Genomic DNA, 12,607 nt, shown 5'->3' on the forward strand with positions numbered 1-12,607 from the left:
GAATAGGCCTTGGCAACAGATTGGATATGGGGCGTGAGAGATAGTGAGTAATCCAGGATAACTCCTACATAGTGAATCTGAGGCAGTGGGAGGATGGTGCCCTCGATAATAATAGGGAACGTAGGAGGTGGGGAAGGCTTAGGGGGGAAAATAATGAGAAAATACATTTGTTCATGACAGTTATAGCAGATACTAGCTTTTTAAAAAAATTACTGTTTTGCTGTAGTTCATCTATTAATTAAATTCATGCCATCAAACTCAAAAAAAGGCTTCAAAAGATAGTCTAACATTAAGAACAATAGTAGCTAACATTTATATAATGCTCACTACGTTCCAGGAACCACTTTACAAAAATCATCTCATTTCATGCTCCCAACAACCTTGCTAGGTAGGTGCTATTGTTATCCCTATTTTACAGATGAAGAAATGGGAGTAAACAGAAGCTAAGTGACTTGACAGAGTCACAGAACTCACAAGGATTGGAGGCTAGATTTGAACTCTGGTTTTCCTCACTCCAGGTCCAGCACTGCGCCACCTAGCTGCCCTAAGAATGCCCATCTCCTCTTGCAAATCATTTAGGCTTTTGGAATTACTTTTGCTTTTCATTTCATTCTTAGGTAGTACTTCTGGAGTCTGTGTGGTGTAAATTTTCTATGCCTTTAGGTTTTGTAGCTTTTCCCTTTTCAGATTTAAATAGCTCTGCCATTTCTACTTTTATTTCACCTAATCTGAGTTTAGGAATTAAGGTATTCTTTGTGATTACTCTGTATTGATCTGCAAGGTTAACGTGCAGCACGAAGCTGAGATCACATTGACAAAAAAGCAGAGGGAATTCCTTACCTGTAACTGATAAAATCTCTTTGCAGTTTTTATAATATAATACCAATGGATATTAAAATATTTGTAACATGTATAAAGTCTGAAAATCCTCATTCTAATTCCCATTCTCACAAACAAGTTGGGTTCCCAGATCTAGGTTGGCTCCATCAACTCCTCGGTATCCTAGGGATACCTGTAAAGCATCAGAATTGATTTTCTCTACTGCTGTCAGCTCAAGCCCCCACCAATGTGCTTTCTCCAGAAAAATTATCTTTTACAATAACTTTTACAAGAGATATTTATTAAGGTGGTCCTATAAGAAGAGTTGGTGTAAAACATCCCCTCAACCATCTCTGACCCATTCTCCCCCAAGTACATACAGACTCCAAGGGAAAGTGGGCTCAGGTGTAATGAATGCATTTGGCAAAGGAGCAACTCATAGCTCCTGGCTGCCCCCATTTTGGAGTTGCTCAAGTGTAGGCACCCCAACATACACAGGGGGGCTTGCTACCACAGGCTCTTGATCTGCATTCATAAAAGAAAAGCAACTTTCAAGGAGTTAACAATCACTTTAATCAAGCCCATGTATCATTCCTTTAACCAAGCACATATATCGTTCACCTAGTTCAGGAAAGTTAGCACCCTGAACTTCAAAGGAAATGTAGAGAAATAAGAGATCAACAGATATGGTTTCCTCTACCTGAATTCAACAGATAGGTCCAAATGTCTAACGATAGCTGTTGTTGCATTGTGTTTGCGCTTTGTTGCCAAAGAAGACCACGCCATCAGAGAAATGATGACATGACTTGCACTTGACTGTTTTGAGTGAGGGAGGGATGTGCAAGGTCACCAGCCTCGCTTCTCCTCTGAAGTCATTTGAGTCCAATGACCAGATATTCATTAGGATGACTGGAGATAAACCAGGATGCAATGGGAGACTTTGGCCCCTTTAGGCCAAGGTCTATTCAGGTACTCATTTAGGGTGAGGTAACACCCATTCAGTGAGTAGGCCTGTTTAAGAAGTAGTCAGGGGATGGCCTCTTTAATGAGGCAAAGAAAATTACTACTATCAGGCTAGGAGGGAAATAGCAACAGTTACTATTGATAATCACTCTTAAGCCAGGAGGGTCCAGCAAACAGGCCTTAAGTGGAACTTGGGCTGGGGCCTAGTGTTGTCCAATCTGTGGGCTTCAGAGTGCAGTAGGTTAAGCACTGACATCTGGGTTTTCAAAGCTCGGGGGTTCCTTTAGCAGCTTCCCAGAGTCCTCATCTGACCAATCAAATACTTCCAGTCAGTAAGCCCCAAAGTAAAACCTCAACTCAGAGTATTTCTAGCTTTTTTAGAGCCAAAGAGCATCACAACCCTTGAGAACCAATGCCTCATTAACAAAAGGCTTAGGCCTTCCCACAAATCTTCCCTAGTCAAACTCCCCTTAATGAGAAGCCCCATTAATGGTTGGGGAAGATCTTTAATCACATTAAAATAATTAAAAAGACATATACTGTTTCTAGTTAAAGAAATTTATTTCTGTACCTTACTCCTTGTAAAGACTCTTGATTGATAAAGGCAAGATTCAGCCAGAGGCACTTGACTATACTAAAACAAAAACAGCAAAAGATCCCATTTTGCTTGCCATCTTCTTAAAGATGAACAATCTGCTTCCATCCCTCCTTGGCTCCCAATGCCAACAGAGCTGTCAGCAGATCTGGGGGTGCTGTCTATAACACCTCTAGGAAGACTTTAATGTTGAAATGTTCTTCTCTGTTCCAAAGAGTGTAGGAAGGAGATCTGACCAAGCTGAGACGTCTTCTTCCCATTCCCACTCGCCATAATTTCTTCTTAGAGCATCATACTCACTCCAATTTCTCAAATTCAATTTCTTCTCAACTTGCTTAATAATGTATATATTATCCCTGTCCTGGTGAATTTTTATCTTGGCCTATCTGAACACGATTCTTGTGGGAGTCATTCTCATCAGAAGGTTTTTTCTAATTTAGGCTAAGGACTTTTGATTCATTAATTGACTGAATGAGACATATTCTCATCTAGTTAAGAAACCAGAGCTAAAGTTGGGCTAGCATGGCTTCAGTCCCATCTTTACACTTTCATAACTTTAGCCCAATTAAAATGCACTCTCATTTTGCTTATTTTACTGGGCAACATCATCTATACTAAAGCATTTTCAGCAGATGGAGTAATGATATTTCTGGTTTCTTCTAATGTATCTTGTTTTCTTTTGTCATCAGAAAATGTCAGTTAGGTGATACATAGGACTGGACCCAGAGTCAAATATATCCAAGTTCAAATCTTACTTCTGGCATTCTGGTATGACCCTGAACAAGTCCCTCAATTTCCATCTTCCTCAGTTTGTTCATCTGTAAAATGGGGATAATAGCACCTATCTCCCAAAGCTGTTGCAAGCACCAAATAGATATTTGTAAAGTCCTTTGCAAACCTTTAAGGAGCATATAAATGCTATTTTATTATATTTATTTATCATCATCATTATTTCTTAGATTCATAGAAGCAGCTATATTACATTGGGTAGTTTACTATCCTAATCAGTGGTATGGCCACCAACCAACTAGCTGATTTTTCAGTTTTCCTATGAAGTCTTTATAGCTCCTTCAGAAGCCTCAAGACACATGAAATCCCCACTGCATGTCACCAGGGCTGGTATTCTACTTTATCATTGTCCTTCCCCCACAACATGGGTGATGGATCAGGCTATAAGACAGTGATGAAGATGATGATGGTGATTGACAGGTTCCCAATTTCCTATGGACTTTATTTCTGTGAAGCATTTTTCATTTAATGGATTTCATTGGAACAGGCAACTCCTTTTAAACTCAGTGTTCAGGAAAATAACAGCTACATTTACAGCCCTCAGTAAATAATAACAAAGAACCTAATGTCACAAGTGTAAAAATTGGCTACAAGGTGCTAAACTTAAGAGCTCATATATAATTAAATTCCATCAATGATTTCAAGTTATATTCAAAATACTCTTCCAGAAATGCTTTCTCTTCTAAGCTGTGGTTTGGGGTTTGGTGTGCTTTTTCACACATCGACCCAGAAACAAAAGTGTCTGTCACAGCATTTGTTTCAAAAGGGCAATTAAAACATCCTGAATCCAGTATGACTGACTTCTGAGAGACCTAGTGCTCCTGAAAATACTTCACTAATTACTGCCTAATTTAGTCACTGGGCCTAAACAAAAGCAGCCTGCCTGCCTGCCTCACTTTTCGTATGTGAATAGTGTTTAGTATTTCAGAATTCCACTCCACTATGAACCGTCAAGGCCCACTGGGCCCCATATTCGATCATGGAGAGCACAGTATTGATTCTTATGCAGATTTCTACTCCAGTTCGTGTCATTGACCCTGTTGCTGCCAGATCTTTCAGACCCCTTTATGACAGAAGTTTAAACTGCCTCAATTTTACCAACTGTTATGTGGGAAAAGAGAGAAGTGGACAACTTAATCCAAGATCACACAACAGTTTGCAGGCTAAAGAAAATTGGCTCTCATTTATTACATGTGAAAGACGGGGAGGAGCATCTCAGGACAAACTAGGAAGATAGCATGCCATAGCGGAAAGAATGCTGGACATCAGAGACAAGAGACATGTGAGGTTTGAATCCTTGCTATGCCGTTTTCTTTCTCTGTGACCCTGGACAAGTCATTTCACTCTCCTGAGTCTCCATTTTCTCATTCTGTACGTACATGTGGGTTCAAAGCCTAAAACAATTTTTCAACTGCACATACTTAGGCAAGAACAAGATTGTGACCACATAGGGTCTTGTTTGGGGGCTTAACCCCTGGGCTTCATTCATTTATTCATTCAGAAGTAGTGGGAGCCATCCTACAAAGCATGCCTGGCAATGGACCTTTGCCTTGGCCCCTTCTAAAAGGTCACATGCTCTGGCCCCTTACTAAAGGACCAGCAGTTCCTGGTTTTTCTCTTCTGTGGCTGGGACTTGTGTCAATGATGATTGGCGACTGAACCAAAAATGCTGCCCACTCTATGGGCCATCAGGAGGAAGGACAACTTCTGGTGTCTTACATTACAATGAGGCCTCTTTGTTGAACACAATTTCTTGTGACAGAGACCAATTATGAATCTTTCACATCCTCCAGGGTGGAGCCAGAGCATATGACCTACCAGAAGGAGCCAGGGCTCAGTCCTTTTACTTCTGTCAGACAACAAACATTTACTAAGTGCAGACTCTGTGCAGGCCCTGTGTTAATTGTTGAGGGTATAAAGACAGAATGAAATAGTCCCCGTCCTTAAGAAGAATGCATTCTATTGCCTCATGTGTACAAAAAAGTAAATGCAAAAAATCTACAAAGTTGATGCAAAGGAATTCCCATGGGGTGGGAGGTCGGGGAATGGGCTTTCTGTTGGACATGGCCCCTGAGTTGAGCTTGGAAAGAGGTTTGTGATTCTATGAGGCAAAGGTAAGGACGGAGTGAATTCCAGGTCTGCGGTAAAACCTGAACAAAGTCACAGAGGTAGAGGATGGAATGTCATGTACAAGAAAGAGCAAGTGGACTGGTCTGACTGCATCATAGAGTATGTGAAGGAGAGAGATAGGGAATAAGCCTTGAAACGTAGACAGAAACCAAGCAAGAAAGGCTTTAAATGTTTTACCAAAGAGTCTATGACTGATCCCAGAGACTACAGGGAGACATAGCAGCTTCTTAAATAGTTGAGACTTGTGGTTATACCTCCAGCTTAGGAATATTACTTTGGTAGCTGGATGGAGGATGAACTGGAAAGAGGACAAATGAGAGGCGAGAAGACCATTTGAGAAGCTTAGATTTATTTGTGTTGCAGCTGAAAATTATTTTGCAACCTTAAAAACATGTAAGAGATCAGATTTGGGCTTTTCTATAGAGCTGCTGTGAAAAAACTCCTCAAAATAAATTTTAGGGAGCATCTCCCCCAATTTTATTTTTGTCTAAGACAAATATATCTAAGCAAGCACAAAGCCCAGGAGGTAAGGATTTTGTCTCTCCTACCTACCCACATTCCTATCCTTTCATATGTATTTGTTGTTCAGTTGGTTTCAACTCTTCATGACCCTATTTGGGGTTTTCTTGGCAAAGATACTGGAGTGGTTTGCCATTTCCTTCTCCAGATCATTTTACAGATGAGGAAACTGAGGCAAAAAGGGTTATGTGACTTGCCCAAGGTCACACAGCTAGTAAGTGTCTGAGCCCAGATTTGAATTCAGGTTTTCTGACTCCAGATCTGGTGCTCTATCCATTGATATGCTTCATCTAAGCCTTTCCAGGCTCTGAAACTATCCTTATCAGTAAAACAAAGGGCCCTCTTAGTAAGATCTATTCCATCTTTAGATTTCTTTTAGAGCTGAAAAAAACTCAAACTGGCCCAACTCAGGTTCCAAGTATAGTAGGGAACCTACTCCCTCTGAAAGATCCTTCCTGGTACTTCCAAATCCAAACCTTTTCCCATTTGAACCTATAATATAGGAGGGGATCATTGGCACTGATGATTTCTAAGAGTTTGGTTTATTGCCTAGTACATAATTGAAATGGAAACATTAGGTTTTTTCTTAATAGAAACTGAGATGGACAAGAATAATAAAATCATGGAACATAAGAATTAAAAGAAACCTTAGGAACAATTTACTCCAACACCTCCCCCATTGTACATGTGAGGAAACCAGAACCTAAATGGGGCAATGACTTGTTCAAGTTCTAAATTCCTGCACCTCGAAATCTCCTCATATTCTCAAACTACTTCCCAACTAAACCCTTTGCCAGTGACTAATGAGAAGTGTAAGGGAGTGGAGTAGTATCTCTCTTAATTCTCTTTACCAAGATCATTGGCACCCTGCAGCTGGTGCTGTGTGTACTGGCCACCACAGCTCAAAGGTGCTATGACATCACAGGCTCTGCTCCATTAACTATTGGCCTCTCTGTTGTCCTGGGCCACCTCCTCACCATAAGCTGCTGGAAGAGGTGCCCAGGTAAAGAGTGGACCAAGGGTATCTCCTGGATACCCCCTGGGAAATAGACAAAAGGTTGGTAACCTATAGGAGAAAGAGAAATCAAAAGTTTAGATGACATAGAAAGGAACCATCAATTGAAAAGCAATTTGTAATTTCCAAGGAAAGTAGGACCGTTCCCACACAATCCCCTTCAAAACCCTTGGAATCCTCAGATTGGAAGGAACTAGCCCCAACAAGAAGTTATAATTAACAGTAATGAAGGAAAACAGTAGATACATCAAATAGAAATGCATACTCTCTTGCCATTTTGTGTCAGCTCAGCTGCCCTCAGCAAGCAAGGACAGAATACTTAATTATTTCTTGTTCATAGCAATGATCCTAAGTCATCCAGTAGAGGTCCAACAGTATTCTCCATATTCTATTTACCAAGGCAGGAAAGAATATTTCTTTACTATTTCCTTAAAAACCTCTTTTTAAAAAAAAATTAAGCAAAAGGGCAAGCTTCTGTTTTCAGAAAATTTCATTTATTTGTATTCATCCACATTCTTTGATTATATTGAATTAGTTGGGGGAGTTGGGTTTTTTTTTTCATTTCGGGTTTTGTTTGTTTGTTTGCTTTTGTGTTGTTTCTGTCAGTGTGTCCCTAAGTTTATTTTTATTTCCTATGTAGATACTTCACACCCACTTTAAGTCTAACTACAAAGGCTAAAATTTTATGAGTAGATGTATAAGTGACATGATAACAATGTGAAAAAGTTGTAATGCCAAATTGTTAAGATCAAAATTGTATAGAACCTTCAAAGTAATAGCTAGCATTTAATTTTTATCCATCCTTTAAAGTTCGCAAAGTGCTTAACAAATATAGTCTCATTTTATCCTCACAGCAACCCTGAGAGATAGACAGTATTATTTTTCCTTTCTGACAAATGAAGAAACTGAGACACACAGAGGTTAAGGGATTTGCCTAGGATCGCACAGCTTATAAGACTGAATTTGAATTCAGGTCCAGGACTCTATCCACTGTGCCATCTAGCTGTCTTGCTTCGATATCTTACATATTGTAGGATCTAATGTAACAGATACCAGGAACAAGAAATTGCAATACATCCAGTTATGGTGGACACCCTAAAGTGCTACAAATAAGCATATATCTATTGCAGAGTGACCTTCCTTTTTAAAAAGATAAGTAAATCTCCAAACAGAGTGAAAAAAATGACTAGTTTCTGATCTGCCTGGATTCTCTAAACATTATTAGTTCCACAAAATGCATCTTCCCCCCAGGATAGCAAACTGTCATTTTCCAGTATCAAGTCCCTATGATTCTGAAGATGCAGTTAGGTAGATAGAGAATAAAGATTGTTACTGATCAGATAAAAATGAAACAGACAGATTGAGAGAGACAGAGACAGAGACAGAGAGAAGCTAGCCCAAGTTTATTTATGGACACAAAAACTGAGTATATTCTCAACCATTTCTCACAATTCTCCTGCATAGACAATTCTCACTATTAAATTAGAAGTCAAGCTAATAATCTGACTAGTTTTAGTTTTAAAAAAATGCATCCTTACTTCTAAACATCGGTTTATCACCTGGATTGCAGCTTACATCCCAATTATCATTGCCTATAAAGTCATACATACCCTCTCTAATAAATGTCCACTCAGTCCAAACCCTTGGAAAAACTGCAAACTGAGCACAATTAGGCTACTGACCATTTAATCTTTTATTAGTAAGACTATAAATAAATTATAAGATCCTCAAGGGCAAAGTACCGTTATTTTTATTCCTTTCTAATATTCTTTTGATTCCAAAACATTTATTAAGTGCCTACTGTATGAAAGATAGTGTAGTGAGTGACGAGCATACATAGAATCAGACACACACACACCCTGCTATTGTAGGGAATAAATATTTGTATGATAACTGCTATGTGCTAGGCATCATATTAAGTACTTTTTACAAATATTATTTCCTTTGATCTTCCCAGCAGCAAGGTAGGTGCAAATAGAGGTTAAGTGACTTGCCCAAGGTCACACTCCCAATAAGGCCCTAGCCCTGCCAGGGCATGACCCTGGGCAAGGCACTTTAATTGCTGTATGACTTATATTCCTACTCTGTAAAATGGAGGCAAATGATACATTTTGAACAGAAACCATGAGGGTTTTCCCTTCCCAGACTGATTTTTTTGTTATTAGGTAAAATATGCCATTCTCTGCCTCATTTCTTATCTAGCCTTAATCACTGATTGAGCATTATCTTCGTCAAACTCAGACCTGTTAAAGACCATGGCTTAAAAAGGCCATGGTCTCCAATGCCTGACAACATAGGCCAGAATACAGTTCAAATGGGTACACGATCTAGATAAAAAGGCTGATACTATAAACAAATTAGGGGAGCAAGGAATAGTTTATTTGTCAGATTTATAGAGAATGGAGAAATTAATGAACAAACAAGAAATAGAGCACATTATGAAACGCAAAATGGATAATTTTGATTACATTAAATTGAAAAGTTTTTGCACAAAGTCAATGCAACCAAGATTAGGAGGGAAGAATAAAACTGGGAAAGAATTTTTACAACTGGTGTCTGTGATAAAGGCTTCATTCTAGCATGTATAGAGAATTGAGTCAAATTTACAAGAATACAAGTCATTCTCCAATTGATAATTGATGGTCAAAAGATATGAACAGGCAGTTTTCAGAGGAAGAAATTAAAGCTATCTATAGTCATATGAGAAAATTCTCTAAATCACTATTAAGTAGAGAGATACAAATCAAAACAACTCTGAAGTACCACATCACACCTCTCAGATTGGCTAACATGACAAGATAGGCAGATGATAAATGTTGGAGAAGATGTGGGAGAGTTGGAACACTAATTCATTGTTGGTGGAGCTGTGAGCTGATCCAACCATTCTGGAGATTAATGTGGAACTATGCCCAAAGGGCTACAAAAATGTTCATACCCTTTGACCTAGCAATATCGCTTCTAGGGCTGTATCCCAAAGAGATCATAAAAATGGGAAATGGTCTCACATATACAAAAATATTTATAACAGCTCTTTTTGTGGTGGCCAAGAACTGAAAATTGAGGGGATGCCCATCAATTGGGGAATAGCTGAACCAGTTGTGGTATATGAATGTAATGGAATACTATTGTGATATAAGAAATGAGGAACAGACAGACTTCAGAAAAACCTGGAAAGGCTTATATGAACTGATGTTGAATGAAATGAGCAGAATGAGAAGAACATTACACACAGTAACAGCCATGGTGTGCAAGGACTTCCTGATAGACTTAGCCCTTCACAGCAATGCAAGGACCTAAAACATTTCCAAAGGACTCTTGAGGGAAAATGCCATCCACATCCAGAGAAAGAACTGTAGAATCAGAAGGCAGAATGAAGCAGACTATTTTCTCTTGTGCTATGTTTTGTTTTGGTTTAATTTTTCTCATGATTTCTTCCATTCATTTTAATTCTTCTGTGCAACATGACTAATGTGAAAATGTATTTAATAAGAATGTATGTGTAGAACCCATAGAAGATTGCATGCTGTCTTGGGGAGGGAGGGAGGAGGGAGGAGAAGAAATTTAAAACTTATGGAAGTGATTGTTGATCTCTCACTGCATCCAGGGCCATTTCCAGTCATCCTGATGTATATCTTGCCATTGGACCCAGATGACTCCAGAGGAGAGAGGCTGGTGACTTTGCACAGTCCTGCCTCACTTGAATCCAATTCACTTGCATGTCAAGGCATCACCTTCCTGATGTCATGGTCCTCTTTGAGAATGATGCACAAATAACAACCACCTGATCATCTCTGAGGTTCTGGGTCCTTGGGAAGCCCATTCTCACCCTGGGGGTTGTACATGTCCCTCTGGGCAAAAAGTGCTAAATCCTGAACTCTCTGATTCTAAGAGTCAGTGATCTTCAATCCCCATGAGATTGAGGTGGGTGTTGGGCAACTGACTCATATTTGAGGATCTAGGAATATAAGTAATCCAAAGCCTGCTGTTTAGCCTCCACATGCAGGTGAACCCTGCCTCCATTAGGACTTTTGTTGAATTTCAATGAGCTCTAGTCATGGAGTTTGTTGTAATTGTCTCTCTAGGCAAACATGCTTAGTTGCTACAAAACTTTTTTTTCTTTTAGCATAGCATCGGTAAGCAATATTTTAGCATAGCATCTATTAGCAAAGTACTTACTAATAAGAAAACAGTGCCTAATAATAAAACATTTAGCAGGCTACTGTGAGTATGCCATTCTACAAATCCCCAAAGTCCTATAAGGCATAGAATCAGTCTGAACCAATGACTTCCAGAAAACATACACTTTGGTCCTTCCTTATAGCAGCCAAACCAGCACAAGCTATGCAATCTCCAGTAGAGGTTCAACTTAATACATTCAGTAGAGTTTGTCATCAAATGGAGACACATCCACTGTAGTTGAGACTCTTGCTCAATCTGGAGCATAGAACTCAGGATCCAGTCTGAACCAGAGGTAGGAGGGTTTGTAATTTCCTGATCTGTACTATGTGATCACTAGCGGGGACTTTTGACCACTTCTAGCTTCTGCTAACATGACACAGGGCAATATGTGAACTCAGCAGCCAGCTCTGGCAAGAAGTCCTGCTGCCATATTCTTTCATCAGCTTTCTCTCTCTCTCATCAATATTGACTCCACCTCCCCTTGTCTTTCATGACTTTCTGTTGGCATCTCTAGCCAAACCCCATCTTTGAGCTGCGGGAGTGGGAAGGAATGGGTGTTGTTATGTTTTCATGCCTCTACTGTACTTAATTCAGTGCTATGTGTAAATGCTCCTAATAGCATTCTTCCTATGTGGTGGTAATAACAATATCTAGCGTTTATATAACACTTTAAAGTTTGAATCTCATTTTATCCTTACAACATTCCTGGGAAATCGGTGCTATTAATATCTTCATATTACTGATGAGGCACATACATAGATTAAGTGACTTGCCTACGATCACATAATTACTAAGTGACTGAGACCAGATCCAAACTCAGGCATTCCTGTCCCCTGGTCCAACACTCTGTCCCCTGAGTCACCTAGTTATCTCTAAGCTTAAACTTATGAGTTTTCAACAATAATGTGACTAGAACTCTCTAGTATTTCTAGACAATTGCCAGCTATCTTGTAATGGCAGGTACTCTTTGTGTCACAGTGAGAAAAATGTTTATAAACTTTAGTTATTATAAACCACAAACTTTAAATTACCAAAGAAATATGAGTGATTGTTTCTTTCTTGTCATCAAGGTGGACGTAAGCTAATTATTGAACTGGAAGGTCATCAGAACAATTCTGTCTACAAACATAAGCGAAACTCAGGAAAAATACGTACCCATACGCTTGCTGGCAAGGTCAAATTAAATGAGCAGCAGTGAGATAAAGGAGAATGAGCCAAGCCAAGACTTGGCCTCCACTAAACAATTCCACTAAAAGGTGTTCAGAGAAAAAGAAAGCAGCAGCAATCTGGATAAAGCTAAAGGCTTTGGCTAAGTCAGAGTTCTACCTAGTAACCCACTGGAGATAGTTATAGACAAACTTAGTCTGAAGGAGCCCAAACGCTCTGTGGAGGAGACCTTGCTAAGCGTTAGATTATCCACACAAGTCCTGGAACTCACACAAGATGGAAAAATCCAAATGAAGCACTGATCCACTGATAAAGTGATAGAAAGCTTCTTCATCCTCAGTGAAGAAATGAGTTTCCTTCTTTGGAATGGTTGAAAAGACCCTCCTGATCCAGGGACATCTCAGAGAAGCTAGGGGAAACTCTCGATAGGA

Source organism: Notamacropus eugenii, chromosome 5, assembly GCF_028372415.1.
Source record: "Notamacropus eugenii isolate mMacEug1 chromosome 5, mMacEug1.pri_v2, whole genome shotgun sequence".
Taxonomy (NCBI): Eukaryota; Metazoa; Chordata; class Mammalia; order Diprotodontia; family Macropodidae; genus Notamacropus; species Notamacropus eugenii.